Genomic DNA, 16,862 nt, shown 5'->3' with positions numbered 1-16,862 from the left:
TGTCCAGGAACTGCCCTGGCCCCTGGACAGAGCTGCAGCAGCCTGGCTCCAGCGGGACCAGAGCTCGCAGCCCCACACCCTTACCACGCGGCTCTGAGCGCGGCGGAGCTCAGGCCCCACCTGAGCCAGACCTTTTTAGCTCTGTCCAGGGCCGCTCCTGGACACGGCGCGCTGAGGCGCTGGGGGATGGGGGAAGGCAGAGGTGGGGCTGGAGCCAGAGCATTCTCTTGGGGGCCCCTGCAAGACCCAGGGCCTGGGGCAAATTGCCCCACTTGCTCCCCACTCTGGGTGGCCCCGAGTTATAACAATAAAATTTATATGTCAGGGGCACTTAAAACCAAGGTCTACTTTCCAAACATTCCTTTCATTCTCATGGTACATTAACTCTGTCCCATCCTCCCATTCTGATTAGCAGAACTGCAATCATGCAGCTGTTTGGCCTTACCTCTCAGAGCCCTAATGATCATTCCTGGTGAGGTGGGATTTGGTTTGCAGCTAGCAGTGGCTAGCCACACAAAATGGCTGACTGCAGTAATGTCAAGTGTAATTCTCCCATAACACTTTCACATATTTAAAAATAAAATTATAAGGTGAAGAGATGCACCAATAACCTTAACTTCATCCTAGAATTTCAACTATAGGTGAGTTTGTAATGTAAATGACAATGAGTGTGATCTCATTGAGCTGGCATGGTGCAAATAAGGAAAAGGTAGTATTGTCTAAAATGTAGTAAGATTTCATTCACAGCTACTGGAAATCCAACACAGAGTAGTTCACACCTCATCGGTTTGAGACACTCACTTTATTCCAGGGCCGCCCAGAGGATTCAGGGGGCCTGGGCCCCGCCGCCAAAGACCCAGAGCGGAAGAAGCTCTGGGGGCCCGGGCCCCAAGAGAGTTTTCCTGGGCCCCCGGAGCGAATGAAGGACCCCTCACAAGGGGCCCCGAAAAACTCTTGTGGGGGCCCCTGTGGGGCCCGGGGCAAATTGCCCCACTTGCGCCCCCCCCCCCCAGGTGGCCCTGGTTTATGCTAAGCAAAGGTGTAATGCAAGATGACTGTTATTAGTTCAGCTATGCATTAAGATAATAAGTAAAATAATGTTTTGGGGTTGGGTTTTTTTGTACAGTGCTGTGCACAAATCTCTATCTTGGGGAAGGTGTCATCAGATAATTTTCATCTCTGTATCTGTCTGATTATCTCTAACACCATAGTGTAAGAATATTATAGAAAACAAAGTATGGAGGTAATTAAAATAATTGTACATTTATTGGAGTCCCATTGGGTTTAATAAACCAATAAATATGTTTTTAAAATAGACTGTATGGGTTAAGAACAAAATGTATTGTCGTGGCAGGACTCGTGTCTGGCACAAGAGTAGATTTTGGAATTATTCGGCATATATCCACCTCACTTCAGAGTACAATATGAAACTCCATTGTCCGTGGCATATACAAAGAGAGTAGAATAAGTCAGGATTGATGAATATTTTGAGTTTGGAATATGAAAGATAAGCATTGTGTGCCAGACATGTAAAGGACAAAAATATTACACGATAACTGGAGAGCTGGACTGCTAAGAGAATTTAGATATATTTTTGTGTTGAGCCTACTTCCTATATCCTCAACCAAAGAACTGGTTCTACGCAAGGAATGAAAAGGCAAAATGACGGTGAACATCTATTAGACAGTCATGATCGGTGGAGAGTGAGAGTGACATTTCCTGAGCAGTCCTTAAAGTATTCTAAAGTGGGGGATGTTGTGTTCATGGGGAATTCTAACTGTCCAGATTAAGTAACAACTTTATGATGTACAAAGTAAAGATTCCTACAGAAACATTCCTAGATCATCTTCCTGCTGATAGGAACAGGCTAATTAGAGCTGGCTAGAAAACAGAATTTCTCTCCTGCAAAAAATTTCAATTTTTGAAAAAAAAAAAAATCCTCTGGAATCGAAATGGAAACTCAAAAATTAGAAACTTTTATGGAAGGAAAAAGCTCAAATTCCATTCTGGAGAATCAAAATGGAATCTTTGTTTGTTGCCCAGTCCCTTAGAAACACCACAGAGCCTCAGTGCAAGGTGGCTCTGGAAGCCTGACAGGCAGGCAGCTGGGGAGACAGGCAGGTAGGATGATCAGATGTCCCAATTGTATAGGGACAGTCCTGATATTTGGGACTTTGTCTTATATAGGTGCCTGTTACCCCACTACATCCTGTCCTGGTCATCCTACAGGCAGACAGGCTGAAGTTTCCATTGAAATCTTTGGCGGAATTGACACTTCCCACCTAACACGTTGATTGTCATTGAATCAGCATTTTCCAATGGAAATTTGAGCAGCTCTAAGATGGAGGGAGACTCAAAGTGAGAGATCTTTGCTAGGGATAGTTGAATTTAGCATAGTAAGGAATGGATTCACTTAATGCAGCAATACAAAAGGAGCATTACATTTCAGGTGCCACAGGACTCTTTGCTGCTATTTCTGGAAAGCAAATTATAAGGCATTCAGACAATGACTGGGTAAAATTCCTCAGAAAAAGAAGAAACTGCCAGTATGGTTTCATAAGGAACTGTTCAAATATCTAATATCTAAAGGAAAAAAGGTGAAAAATGGAAAAACTTCACTAGAAACAATCACACTGATTATATTGTGGCACAGCAGTAGCTGCACCATAGTTAAAGTGGTGTTAGAGTCCAGTTTTAACAGTTGCTGTAAACTTTGTTTTATAAAAATATTTTTAAAATGGCAAAAAAAAAAATACAAATAGTGCTCAAAATTTATATTCTGTGATGGTTTGATAGAAAACAAAATGATACAGCGAATAATAAGAGTTTAAAAATCACCCCTTTCGGCATTTCTCACTGACTTCTTTTTTCTTTTGTATCCCTTTTGCGTGACATCTAAAACCCTAGGACTGTCTTTTGTCCACATTTTTGTTCCTCATGTACTGATTTCTAGAATATCGGTTATATCAGTCATATTTGACTATAGAGCAGTTTATAATTTCATTATCGCCTGCAACACTAAATAAATAAATTCATATTACCTACAAAACTGTTGATAACCAAGGATCCTAGAAATCTGTTTGCCATGGAAAAACCCAGAATTTGCTTTTTTACAAAGAATCTTTAGTTTTTACATTTTGTGAAAAAATAAAAACATTAACTACATTTTACTGACAGTACTACTGTCACTTATTCAGTCTGTACAACCTCCCACTCTTGTGGTTGATGTTTAAATGTGCTTTAAATTTACACTGGAACCCCATTTCTTCCCTCTAATTGGGGCCTGGGCCAGACTGGATAATCAGAAGTTCAGATAATCAGGAGAACTGGGAAAGAACTTTCTATCCCTTATTTTAAGATGGGGGGAGGGGGCTGATAACCCAAGCCCCAGTCACCCAGGGCTGACCACCTGAGCCTCACAAGTCTCAGCCCCAGGCCACTGGTTGTTCCGTTAATACGGAGAGCTGGATAATAGAGGCTTGGATAAACTAGTTTCTACTATATAACAGTAAAACATTGTATTTAACTGATACGTATATATTTTGTAGCTAGGGAAACTAAAGTTCAGCATTTCATTTTATCATGGAAAAATGTGGATTTTTTTTTATTGGAGAATTTTGGTTTTTATTCACAGAAAACTAGGATCCCTGTTGATAATGCACTTAGTTGCTCCATAAGGCTTTCACTTCTATCTCCAATAAATACCAAAACCAATATATACCCCCAGCTTCTTCAAATTTGCTTTCTAGAGCAAAACCTTAATAGTAACCTCAGCAGTATTAAGAAAGAATAACTTCCCAAATGCATGGAATGTATGATAATCAAATTTTATATCTTGTTGTAATCAATATAAAAGCAGAAGATGTTACAATTTGATGGAGTTAGAGGCATATATTACTTTTTGGTATCTGTTGGAGGTGGAAGTGAAAGCCTTATGGAGTGTTTTAAATACCTGAACCGAGTAGTATATCAGCATCTGTGCAGCTAGATATGTAGGTATCATCTGGTTACTGCACATTCTATCCTGCAGTTTTTATTTCTATGGAAATTTAAGCATTCACACCCACACGCAGGCACATATACATCCTACTCATGGATTCTTGAAATTTTCAAACTTGAATTGAGGGACAAAATGTAACACTACATTGGAGTAATTTGTTCTGAATTCTGTAAGAGAAAAGTAGTATTTTTTTTATGATCCATATCACATGTGACAGTAACACACAATGCCCCATTTTATTGTGAGCAAATCAGCATTCATGCGGCACCATGCAGCTGTCGTAGAGCTATCAAAGTACTCCATGATTGTGATTCCTTTTAGCCCCATCTTTTTAAAACTACTTGTGAGACAAAAGGTGAGGATTACAAGTGTAAAGAAGCTCACTGTTTAGCCGGTCAGACTACCAAATTTTAGTAAGTTTTAGTGCCCTTGTGGTATAACTAGGCTTAAATTATAAAAAAAATAAATTTTAAATGCAGAAATTACAGGTGAGCCATTTCTAATATGCCTCGTTCCTATCCTTATACACTCTGTCCATTGTCAGCACTCAGTTAATCTCATTTGCTAGTTATTGTTGCTGAAGGAGTGTTTGAGGCAGACCTCAAATAGCAACAAATGAAAGGGTTTTTTTTAAATGGTGAGAGGAGGTGTAATAATGACTATAAAACTGTAGAGTAGATACTGTGAATACAGAATATAATTTTGAGGTGGTAGTGTTTTGCCCATCAGATCGCATGAGCTTGGGGAGTTGTTCTGGACAGGAGTTAAGGAAAGCTCCGTTGTCACCATAAAAATGAACTATGGCTTCAAATACTGAGGTGATGGGGGCAGTATAAGTACTTAAAGTTGATGTAAATTCCAGAAAATAAAATCCTACTGAATTCTTTATTATTTGGTGTCTAGTTATGGACCTAGTTCAAATCAGTGTGAGTTCTAGTTTGCAGTGATTTGGGATATTAATCACGTACAAAGTCACAAAATGGAAAAATTAACTACTCGTTTTAGTAGATTCAACTACTATTCTTAAACAGTATGAGAAATTCCAGGGTTTACTGCAGACTGGTAGATACTGTATGCAAATAGTGCAGCGTATCTATATAAACCTTTTTTTTGGAATGCAACAAATTGAATATGTCAAATACGTAAAATATTTAAATTGGGATTTTCAAAGAAGCCTAAGGGAGTTAGGTGCCAAAAGTCCATTAAAATTCAATGCAAGTTTGACACCTAACTCCTTAGCTGCTTTGAAAATTTCAGCCTCATTTATACTTGTGTGTATATAGAACACTATATCCAAAATATTTGTGCATATATAGATGAGAGAGATTTGTATTAATCTTCAAGACGACTTTGACTTGATTGGAAAGCAGACCAGAGGAAGTCCAAACAAAAAATTCTGTCATAGGGTTGTAGTGTTTTTTTATGGTTTGTATGCAATTTTTTATCTGACTCCTTGACTGTGCATTCCTACTAAGGATAAAGTTATGTGCTCTACTGCTTGTAACAGTCTGTAATGAAACAAGCTGTTCTCAATTTTAGTGTTTCATGTTGTGGCAAAGGCAGATCTCTTTTTCTTTTAAAGATCAACTTTACTAAAAAGTTTGATATTTGGAAGAATTATTTGATCTAGCAGTTTAACAAATGTAAGTGTCTTTAAATGCTCCTTTAAATAAATTTAATCTGCATTTCTGGTTTCTTTTTATTCTGATGGAATGTCTGTATTAGCAGTGAAAATTTTAGTCATTTTGGTTGTGAATTTTTTTGTTTTTGTATTTTTGGCCCTATGACTTAATACTGGAGCGTGTGAAACGGAAAGTCCAGAAGTTACTGACATTACATCATAGTTTTCAAACCAAAGCTTTAAATAGACGGTTTCTCTGTTTCTGAATAGAATCTACTCCTGAAAGCTAGAAGTTTGTTTTTTTCATTTGAGACAGCTTTTGAATTAGATTTGTACCAAGTAGTTCACTAAAGATTCATTTTCTCAACTCACATTAAAGAATCTCAGCTTGCCTGCCTGGCAGAGTGTTGCCAATTAAGTCTCACAATAGTTGATGTTTACTTAAAACCCCAGCTCCTAAGGGTATATGATTAGGAGAGAATATCACTTTTATTTGAGAGGGGAGAAAAAAAGCTAGGTTTTTAGCCCCTGTGCTTGGGAAGAGTGAAAATGTGAACCCCAAAAGGCTCAAATAAGACTACAAATAAACAAGGCCCAAAAATGCATTACGTTTAAAATTCCTTGAGTTCGGCAATACTGCAGCTGTCCAACTTGAGATAAAAAGTGAGCCTTGGAACGTGGCAGTATTGATGTATATGGAGATTTGGCAGTTATCCAAGAGCTCGGGGCACAAGGGGAATGATTTAGTTGGGACGATTCAACTGCTTAAAGTTAAGAACATATGCAGTGAGGGTGAAATCTTGGTACCATTGAAGTCAATGGGAGTTTTGCCATTGACTTCATGTGGCTAGGATTTCACACAAAGTATTCACAGAATTGGAGCCTAGTTGAGAACAGAACATTTGATTACTTCCTCCCCCATTTTACCACCCCTGACACTGCCTACCTGGAAGCAAGTTTATGTGATTGGGAGCTGGGGAATAGGGTGAGACAAATGTTCATATTTTCAAACTAACTCTTCCTTGGAATTCTCCCTCAAATGAATCCTATTGAACCAAGCTGTTCTTCCATTTAGGAATTGTAAAATGCTCCTGTTGGTGCAGGTTGCTCAATGACACAAGGTTCACATTCTCTGCAGCTTTTTCAGTCCATGTCTCCTGGAACGTGAGGAACCAACCAGTAGGATCTAAAACAGGGTTAGGCAACCTATGGCATGCGGGCCGAAGGTGACACGTGAGTTGATTTTCAGTGGCATTCTCACTGCCCGGGTCCTGGCCACCAGTCCAGGGGAGTCTGCATTTTAATTTAATTTTAAATGAAGCTTCTTAAATATTTTAAAAACCTTATTTACTTTACATACAACAGTAGTTGTTATATATTATAAACTTAAAGAAAGAGGCCTTCTTAAAACATTAAAGTGTATTACTGGCACGCGAAACCTTAAATCAGAGTGAATAAATGAAGACTCGGCACACCACTTCTGAAAGGTTCCAATGCCGATCTCAACCATTTCCCTATAGGACCATGCATCACACTGCCAGTAGACCCTGAAGGGCCTGCTTCATTCTAAAGCAAATATTGCTAGTAAAAGTCAAAATGAAAAGAACAGTATTATTCGTAACCACTGTTTCCTTCCGAATTAATTTAAAATTTATGTTCCGATTTTATGCCTTCCACTCTGGATCCTGTTGCTATTTACTCACCACAGCTGTCAGGTCCTTACAAGGATGAACGCAGATTAATAGCTGACAGACAACCAAATCTCTTGGAGAACTATTTGTATGATTGTATGCTGAAAAATAAAGTGGACTTCTTAGATGATATTTTCCAATATTTTCATTGGATGTTTGGTCTCATTCTTTTCTCTTCTTTAATCTTTATATTACTATAGTGTCTTGAAGACCTAGATGTGTTAAAAACACCATTGAGCTAGGCACTTAAAACACATGTTTACACAGCTCCTGTCCCAAAGTCGTTAAAGTGCAAGACAAATAACATGAGAAGGGTGGGAGGAACAGGACTTAACCAAATATATAAATCTTATTTATCTCAACATTTTAAATTGATATAAATTGCCATCTGGTGCTATTTGACCATCAGGCCATCATTAATTGGCTGATTCTTCTTCGAGTAATGTCCCTGTGGTTGCTCCACTGCAGATGTGCTTGCGTCCCTGAACTGCTGATCAGAGAACTTTGGCAGCAGTGTCCGTGTGGTCTGCATATGCCCCCAGCATATCTCCCCATCATGCTCTGCCATGAGCTAACCAGCATGCTCAGGCAAACCTCCCTCAGTTCCTTCTCAACTGACCATGGCTAGAGACTGAGCTATTCGCTGTGAGTTCATCAGATCATTAACTCTATTGTTCAAACTTAATTAGTTACTAATCTTTATTTGTTAGGTTAGAGTTTGTTTTTTAAGGAAAATAAAGGAAACAATCAAACCTTTATCTACTTATTCCCCTTTCTCCAGGGACTGCCCCCGGTGCAGGGTATGCCCAGTTTACTGGGACTTAAGAGATGCCCCTCCTGTAAAGAGGCCAACCCTGTAACGGATGGACATTCCTCGTGTCCGATGCCTCATGGAAAAACACATTCCTCAGAAACGTGGTTTTTGTCAGCAGCTGAAGCTCCAATCTCGACAAGACACAGAGCTCAGACTAAAACTCCTTCTACTGGAGGCAGCTCTCCAACCTCCTTCAGACCTGCATCAAGATTCTCCCCGAAGACAGGAATCTTCACCAATCCTCTACATCTAAAGGTGTGGAATCTAAAGCCATGAGACATTCACATAGGGCTTCAGAAAAGAGAGCTGAGAGTCCCCAGAGCGAGCCCCAGACCAGCTGGAAAAGGTCTCCAGCATGTTCGGTATCATCAGTACTGATGGCATCGAACCCATCCAAACACAGTACCCAGAGGTCACACGGTACTGTCCCAATGGAACACTGTGATACACCTAAAGACCTGATGGGCACAGGCACTGAAGCAACAGTATCAACTGGGAGAGATAAGGATAAAGATTATGCTTTGGGGAAGGCTCACTTGCTATGAGAAACAGCTTCGATAATATCAACAGTATACCAAACAGTGTTGGAGCATTTAGCCTGGCCTACATCACCAACCCCATTGGTCTTGGCACCAGGAGCCACAACTGGTACTGACTTCCACAGCACCACAGGAGTTCAAACACTCGAAAGACCTTGCAGTATCTGATGGACCTGAGCCTCCCTTATTCGGTACCAGGGCTCCGGTATTAACTTTACCTCAAGATTGAGAGTCTCCACTGGCACACTGCCATGCACCTCCGTTCTCCAGTGGAGAGTTGGATAGTGAGCAGGAGGAGTTTGTCTCCCATCACTCCTTCCATGGATCATATAGTGCCCATTACCAATCTGGGCCTCCACAGCCATACTGTCCACCAGGCCCTCGGCCATCCTGATATGGGCAACCAGATTACCGGCCAGCAGGATCCTTCCTACTATCCCAATGATCTTACTGGGACCCATGAGAGGCATAAAAACATTGTGCCTCTGTAACACCTAGCATGGTCTGCCATGAATCAACAATGTGCCCTCCATCAGCCTCTGCATCCAGAGCCTCTGAACCTCCTGAAGAGGTGAGGGAGGAACAGGAGTCCTACCTTGACAAAAAAGATCATACCACTGACCAACGTCTTGTCCTCCTCACCATATGACTTTAAACTCTTTCAAGGCCTAGCTAAGAGGGTGGCAGACACTGTGCAATTACCATACGATAAGCTGATAGACATTTTGCAATCCTTTTCTTCATCCAGAGTAGTCTTCTCCATCAACAAGGCTCTCCTTGATCCAGCCAAGCTTTTATGGAAGACCCCTGGATCAATCGTGCCAACCTGTAAGCAAGCCAATAAGAAATACTGCATCCCAGCCAAGAACACAGACTTTCGTTTCTCCCATCTACCTCCTAATTTCATCATTTGGGGATGCAGTGAATTCCAGCAGTTGTCAGCACCAGGTGAAGTCCACCCTATGTGATAAGGATTGGAAACTCCTCAGCCTTTTTGGAAGAAAGTCTTATTCTTCTACCACACTACAATGCTGCATCATGAATTACCAAGCACTAACCGCAAAATATAACTACTTCAGTTACTCCAAACTCAATTAATTTATTTATTGACTAGCTTCTGGAACATCACAAGTTTAAGGCTATTATCAATGAAAGACAATTGGCGATCAAGACAGCACTTCAGTCAGTGTTCAACACAGCTGATACTACAGCACGATCCATTTCCACAGGAACTGTGATGTGATGAGCCTCTTGACTACATTTATCTGGCTTCCCCAATGAAGTACAGACAGCCATGGAGGACTTTCCCTTCGAAGACACCAAATTGTTCACAGAAAAGATCTCCACACACTGACTCCAGGGCTATCCTTCAGTCATTAGGGATTTATACACCTGAACAGAAGAGAAAATATGGTCATCAGCCATTACTTGAATTGTGCGTAGCACATGATCAAACTCAACGCTTTTATGGGCCACAAAGGAAAAAGTCCAGATTCTCAGAGCACAAACCAACGGGCCCACAGAGCACAAACCAACTGGCCCTTCATCTTCCCAATCATCTACTTAAAAACATCCATTTTGATGGACTGGTCGGGGTGTGGACAGACCACTTCCTCTACACCATCTGACACTAATCAACCTTTCGCATCCCTTTGGATGCCATCTTGCCCTGTTCCACAGCACCTGGGAATGGATAACATCTGACAAATGGGTGCTAGAAAACATCCATAGTGGGTATTCTATTCATTTCACCTTCTTCCTCCTCCTCCCCCCCAACATCCTCCCCTTTCCCTCTTCAGGTACTCTTTTCACAAGTGTCTCTTACGACAAGACATAGATAACCTCTGAATAGGAGCCATAAAACCAATATCTCAACAAGTATGAGGCAAAGGCTTTTACTCTCATTACTTCCTAATACCCAAACAAAAGGGCGGATTGGAGACTCATACTGAACACCTCAGAGCACTCAGCAAGTTCATCAAGGCTCAAAAATTCAAGATGGTCACTCTCTAGCAGCGATTATTAGAGCTTTGGAACAGGGAGACTGGCTTTCAACCCTCTGCCTTCAGGATGCTTATTTCCATATTTCAATCTTAGCATCCCGCAGATGGTTTCGCAGATTTACCCTAGAGGACACTACCATTACCGGTACAGAGTATGCCCCTTTGGGCTATCATCAGCTCCCAGAATATTCTCCAAGGTCCTCTCCATAGTGACAGCTCATCTTTGTTCTCAGGCGATCATGATCAACCCCTGTCTAGACAACTGCCTCCTCAGGGCTCATTCCTTTGACAAAGCTCTGTGGGTTACCCACAGGACTATGGACTTATTCAGAAGCCTGGGCCTACAAATCAACATTCAAAAATCGATTCTCTCCAAGCAAGAGCACTCATTCCACAATACAGATTCCTCAGTTTGTCCACACTTATGGAGACAGTGCAAGCAAGCCCTCATATATGAGCCAGGCACTGCCTTCCAACCAGGGGTAAAACTTGAGAGACTTACCAATATGCAGGGCAGCCAGTGTCCTGGGGCTCTGGCGGCAATTTAAAAGTCCTGGGGCCGCTAGCATGGTAGTGGTAGTGGCAGTGGCAGCCAGGAGCCCCAGACCTTTTAAATTGCCACTGGAGCCCCGGGGTAGCGGCAGCAGCTGGGAGCCCTGGGGCTCTGGCAGTGATTTAAAGGGCCAGGTGTTCCAGCTGCTGCCGGGAGCCCCTTTTAAATCGCTGGGGACTAGGGCAGGTGCCCCTCCTCCTATACCCCCTTCCTTCCCCCCCCTTCCCCCCAATCAGCGACCCTGATGGTACGATTGGCTGTATACTGATGGCCACTTTTTTACCAGTACCCTGGACTGGACTGGATTACTTTCACCTCTGCTTCCAACTTCTGAAGCACATGGTAGTGGGTACATTTGTGATAGGTCATGCCAAACTTTTTGCATGAGATGTCTCCATTCATTGTTCAGCTTGGCTTACAGGCTGAACAGAGACAGCTTAGAGAAACCCATATTGTTACTCACCAAGATAAAGTAATCCTCCTCACCACCAGTATATCCCTCATAGGATGGAGAGAACATCTCAACAAACTCATGACATAAGACAAGTAATCACCCACAGAAATGTGTCTTCATATCAACCTCCTCGAACTCAAAGTAGTCAGGAATGCATGTGCTCACTTCCTTCTGCTGATCAGAGGTGTACACACAAGGGACATGACAAACAACATAGTATGCATGTAGTACATACATCATTGATTTTATGATTCAATCTGGCAGCCCCATAGAATATCAGGGTTAGAAAGGACCTCAAGAGGTCATGTAGTCCAACCCCCGCTCAAAGCAGGACCAATCCCCAACTAAATCATCCATTGCCCTCTCTTTGTAAGAAAGCACTATAACCATGGAACGGGTGCATTTCCCACAATGTTGCGATATCAGCGGCTTACCTACCAGTAGTGCAGAACACAACAGCAGACAGTCTCAGCCGCAGGTTCCCATACGACCAAGAATGGGAGATGAACTCAATAGTACTCCATGACACATTCGGACAGTGGGGGGCACCAGCAATAGACTTGTTCACCACTTACCCGAACAAGACATGCCCATGCTATTGCTCCAAGGCAGGTCTCGGACAGCACTCCTTAGGGGACGCTTTCCTTCAATCAAGGGATAAGGGCCTTCTGTACCCTTTCCTCCATATCCTCTATTGATTAAAGTTTTGTTAAAAATAAAAAGCGAGAGAGCAAATGTTATACTAATTGCTCCCACCTGGCTGAGAAAGACATGGTACCCTTACATATTACAGCTGGTGATGTGTCTGCTGATCCCTCTTCATCCCACTCCATATCTCCTCTTTCAGAATGAAGGACGCACTCTCCACTCCAACCTGCAGATACTTCGACTCAAGGCCTAGCTTATTCATGATTCCAGCACATGGAAAGATCCTGCTCTCAGGAGGTACAGGAAGTGTTATTATACACTAGGAAATCAGCTACCCATCATACTTGCCTGCAAAAGTGGACCAGGTTTCAGGTTTGGTGTAATCCCAAGAAAATTTCCCCAACATCTGCTACTCTCCTAGTGGTCCTAGAGTATATACTGATTCTCAAGAAATCAGGATGATCTCTTAGTTCACTCCAAAATTCACCTAAAGGCCATAGCAGCCTCCCATCAGCAAATAGAGAGATACTCAGTGTTCTCGCACCCAATTACAAAGTGATTCCTTAAGAATATAGTAACCCTTTTCCCTTTGACTCCGAAGCCCCAGCCTCCCATTAGGAATATTGCTCAGGAGTCACCTGCAGTGGAGCATGCATAGGGATCACTACTTGAAGAAGGGGAAGTTACTCACATTGTGCAGTAGCAATGCTTCTTTGAGATGTGTCCCCCTATTGGTGCTCCACGACTCACATTCCTACATACTCTACAGTAGAGAAGGAACTGAGAGGGGTTCGCCTACACATGCTGCGCTAGCCCCATGGCAGAGCACAAAGGGGGGGGACAGCATGTGTATGGGCTGAATGGACGCTGCAACAAAGTTCTCAGATCAGCCGTGCAGGGACGCAAGCGCACCTACAGTGGAGCACCCATAGAGGGACACATCCTGAAGAACCATTGTTACTGTACAAGGTGAGTAACTTCCTTCTTTCTTATAAGTGTCATGTTAGCAGTAGGTTTTAAGAGAGAGGAAGGATGGTCCAGTGGTTAGAGCACTAGCCTAGGACTTGGGTTCAAGTTACTGCTCCACCACATACTTCTTGTGACTTTGGGCAAGTCACGTAGCTTCTGTGCCTCAGTTCCCTGTTTGTAAAATTGGAATAATAGTATTTTTTTACTTCACAGGGGTGTTTTGACAATAAATACATCAAGAATGTCAGATGCTTGGATACTACAGTAATGGGAGCCATATTAGTACTGCAGATAGATGGACTTGAATAAGGAGAGGGTTATGGCCTTTCTAATCAGTTCTGGAATGATGTTCCATGTGTCAGGGCAGCATGTTTATCACACAAAGACATCTGTGTACAAAGTTAACTGTCAGGGTTGGCACCATGACCAAAATTAGAGGAGGCAACAGTGATTATGTGATAAAAGGAGCAGAGTCATGGAGGACCTTGGAGATAAAGACAAGAACTTGAACTTCATACAAGGACAGCAACCCAGAAAGCCAGTGGAGGAATCTATTTTGAATGCAGAGAAGGAGACAATGTGGGGGAGTTAGGAATGCTGAAAAAAAGAGGAGGTTCCAGTCATTAAGATGGGATATGAAGAGTGACTTATGAGAATTTTGGCTGTTGTACATTTTTTATATTTCTGTACATTTTAATTGCTACTCCTGTATCTTGATTCCTCTGGGCCTCACTTCCTATAATATGTTTTGTGAAAATTATCATATTTAACTTCCTGTTTGCACATATATATTCCTTCCCCTGGATATTTCCACTATATGCATCTGACGAGGTGGGTATTCACCCACGAAAGCTCATGCTCCAATAAATCTGTTAGTCGATAAGTTGCCATAGGACTCTTTGCTGCTTTTACATATTCAACTTGTTACAATAATTTTATATTCAAAGATATGGTTATATCTTTCAGACAAGATTTTGTAGTATTGCTGCCAAGTTAAAGAGCAAATCATGTAGGTTGTTCGCTTCTTGTATTTTATAACAAAAACGAAAAATAACCTATAAAGACAAAGGCCTTAAATATATTGAATATCTCCTTTGATAAACATGACTCTTTGTGTTCTGTCTTCTTCTCTGGTAACTATTTTACAATCTATTCAGTTTATTACATCCCATGTTATCATGGATGTGTTTTTGATCTGGCACAGTCAAAAGTAACAGAGACAGCTGTTCCAAACCAACAGCTCTGACATAATATTTCAGAACACAATAAAACCACTGTAATGCCTGAAAAGAATGTCTATAAAGAGCTTAGTTATGGTAACAGTCTTTCTCAAACTAATAATCTCTAAAACTGAAAATGGACAAGGGAATCTAATCATAATACTGAAAAAGCAATAATGCAGGAGCATCAGTTTTGTGCTTATTTTCAAGTACTTTGAGATATTGTGCTGTAGAAGAGAAGGCAGGTTTTTTATGGGGTTAGGTTTTTATGTTCTGTTTTTGTTTAAGTTCTCTGACACATCTTTAAGTTTTAGTTAGAGGCAAAATACCTGGTTTACATGAACTGATTTGTTAGTCTAGTTTACAGATGATTCGAATCATAGATCATTAGGGTTGGAAGGGACCTCAGGAGATCATCTAGTCCAACCCCTTGCTCAAAACAGGACCAATCCCCAAATGGCCCCCTCAAGGATTGAACTCATAACCCTGGGTTTAGCAGGCTAATGCTCAAACCACTGAGATATGAAGATGACTTGAATTTCAAATCTTACTGCTTTATCTACCTACTCTGAAAAGTTACTCTACATTGGCATTTTACGATTCTGTGTTTATTGTTTCCATGATTTCCATATCAAACACACTCATTTTACAAGTAAAATATTATTTTTCATTGCATACCTGTGAAGTTTGCCTTGGATCTGAGAGTCTGGCTGCATTTTTTCCCTTATAAAGGTTCTGTAGGCTAAATTAGTCACACCTGTGCAATCTTTAAATTGTGTCTTCAGTGACACCTGTGAAACCCCCTTGAATTCAGTGAATTTGCACAGGAGGAAAGTATAGAGTCAGCTCTCACTCTCTTACTTGTATTATCACTGCAGGGATAAGAGAAGAAGAAATTAAGCAAAATCTGTTGTCACTGAAGTCAGCAAATCTCTCTCTCTCACACTCACACACATAGGAAACGTACCTGTTTTAAAGAAGTGCCACTTTTTATGTAGTCATATTTCAGAGTATAACAATCTTTATGCTTGTTTTCTGCTTCTTTTCTCTTTGTGCTGTTGTTGAAGCCTTTTGAGATCTTTTCACTGTGTTTCCAGTGAAACGTCTTTGGTGCTATAAAGTGCTCCTTTTGGGCATATATGCTATGTCTAAGACACTGAAAGAATGAGATAGGTAGATGGCTAAGCCCTTGAGAATCATTGTAACACCGCAGCATCAGGTTTGTGGTATGCATAGTTTGTATGTCCAATAATAACTTCACGGCACATCTGGTTTCATGTCCTGAGGAAAGCTTACTATTTTTGTGGTACCTTTTTAGAGAAAATGTTTATATAAGTATCTTATTCTTATTTACATAAACTTTGGAATGCAGGTTGTTGTTTTTTTAAAACAAAATTAGTTTCTGTGAGTAGCTTCAGGCTATATTTCTTTGGTAATTCCTATTGTGTTCTCATGACATTCCAGAGCATTACTGTTCAACCTTTCCAGCTAGAATTCTATGTCATTGCAGTGAAAATATGTTCTTTTGAATGTGTTGTTTTGTTTTTTTGTTTTGTTGGGATATACAAAGGTGTAACTAACTCATCCCTGTAAGGCATGTTTTACAGGTTATTTGGGCTCCTGCCCCCGTGCTCCCTCTTCTACCCCCTTTAGATTATCCCTTTTCTTTTCACTTTTTGACCTTATTTTTATTATCCTACAGTGATTTTCTTGATTTAAAAAGTACAGAATAGTTTTGTGATTTGGTAACTGTTCTAAACTTAAAGTAGTGTCCAACCTGAGATTACACAGAACAAGTAATAGTGATTTGTTCAACATATTGTGAAGTTGTATGCAGTGTAGTTCAAACATATTGGGAAGTTGTCAATTACATAAGAAAGGAAATGCTCCTAGGTTCTGGAGTACTCCTTAGTAGAACCCTTTGTTTCTACAGGTACTGAGGCAAAGAAAGCCAACTTCCTTCAATCTGAGGATTTAAGATTTTCTTTCTGTGGAGTGGGTAGCTAGGTTCATCATTTCTTTAGAAACAAAGTCTCCAAGGAAGAGAGTAATTGAATAACCTTGATGTCTCCCACTGCAAATAGGATGGCTATGCCAGTTCACTCAATCTTTGACTGGCTTATGATGGATGTAAATTCAGCACCTGTTTAGCTCCCCAGTAGCCTATTCATTGGAGAAGCTTACATACCTTGCACTAAATCACCACTGCCTTTTCCTTGCACCCTGGCCAGAAAAATTTAGTAAAAGAGGCCACTGTTATTGAGGTCAAGACCCAGTGTTCATTACATCTGGTCCATAATTCTAAGGCCTAAGATAAGTAGAGTACCAGCTATAGATATTAGCTCCCTTC

The 16,862-nt window shown here is 41.1% G+C and overlaps 1 protein-coding gene and 1 long non-coding RNA gene across 6 annotated transcripts in view; one reads left to right on the top strand and one right to left on the bottom strand.

Moving 5' to 3' along the window:
* EDA (ectodysplasin A) overlaps positions 1 to 16,862 on the top strand; it is a 189,723-nt gene that overhangs the window by 92,692 nt on the left and 80,169 nt on the right. The gene's annotated exons all lie outside the window — the stretch shown is intronic.
* Positions 3,947 to 16,721, bottom strand: LOC116834725 (uncharacterized). The gene is made up of 3 exons (XR_004376028.2): positions 15,480 to 16,721; positions 15,191 to 15,384; positions 3,947 to 4,167 (listed from the first exon to the last, which is right to left on the bottom strand). It is a non-coding gene; the product is annotated as an uncharacterized LOC116834725 (long non-coding RNA).

The sequence above is a fragment of the Chelonoidis abingdonii genome, chromosome 8, assembly GCF_003597395.2.
Source record: "Chelonoidis abingdonii isolate Lonesome George chromosome 8, CheloAbing_2.0, whole genome shotgun sequence".
NCBI lineage: Eukaryota > Metazoa > Chordata > Testudines > Testudinidae > Chelonoidis > Chelonoidis abingdonii.
This window is presented reverse-complemented; position numbering and strand designations above follow the sequence as displayed.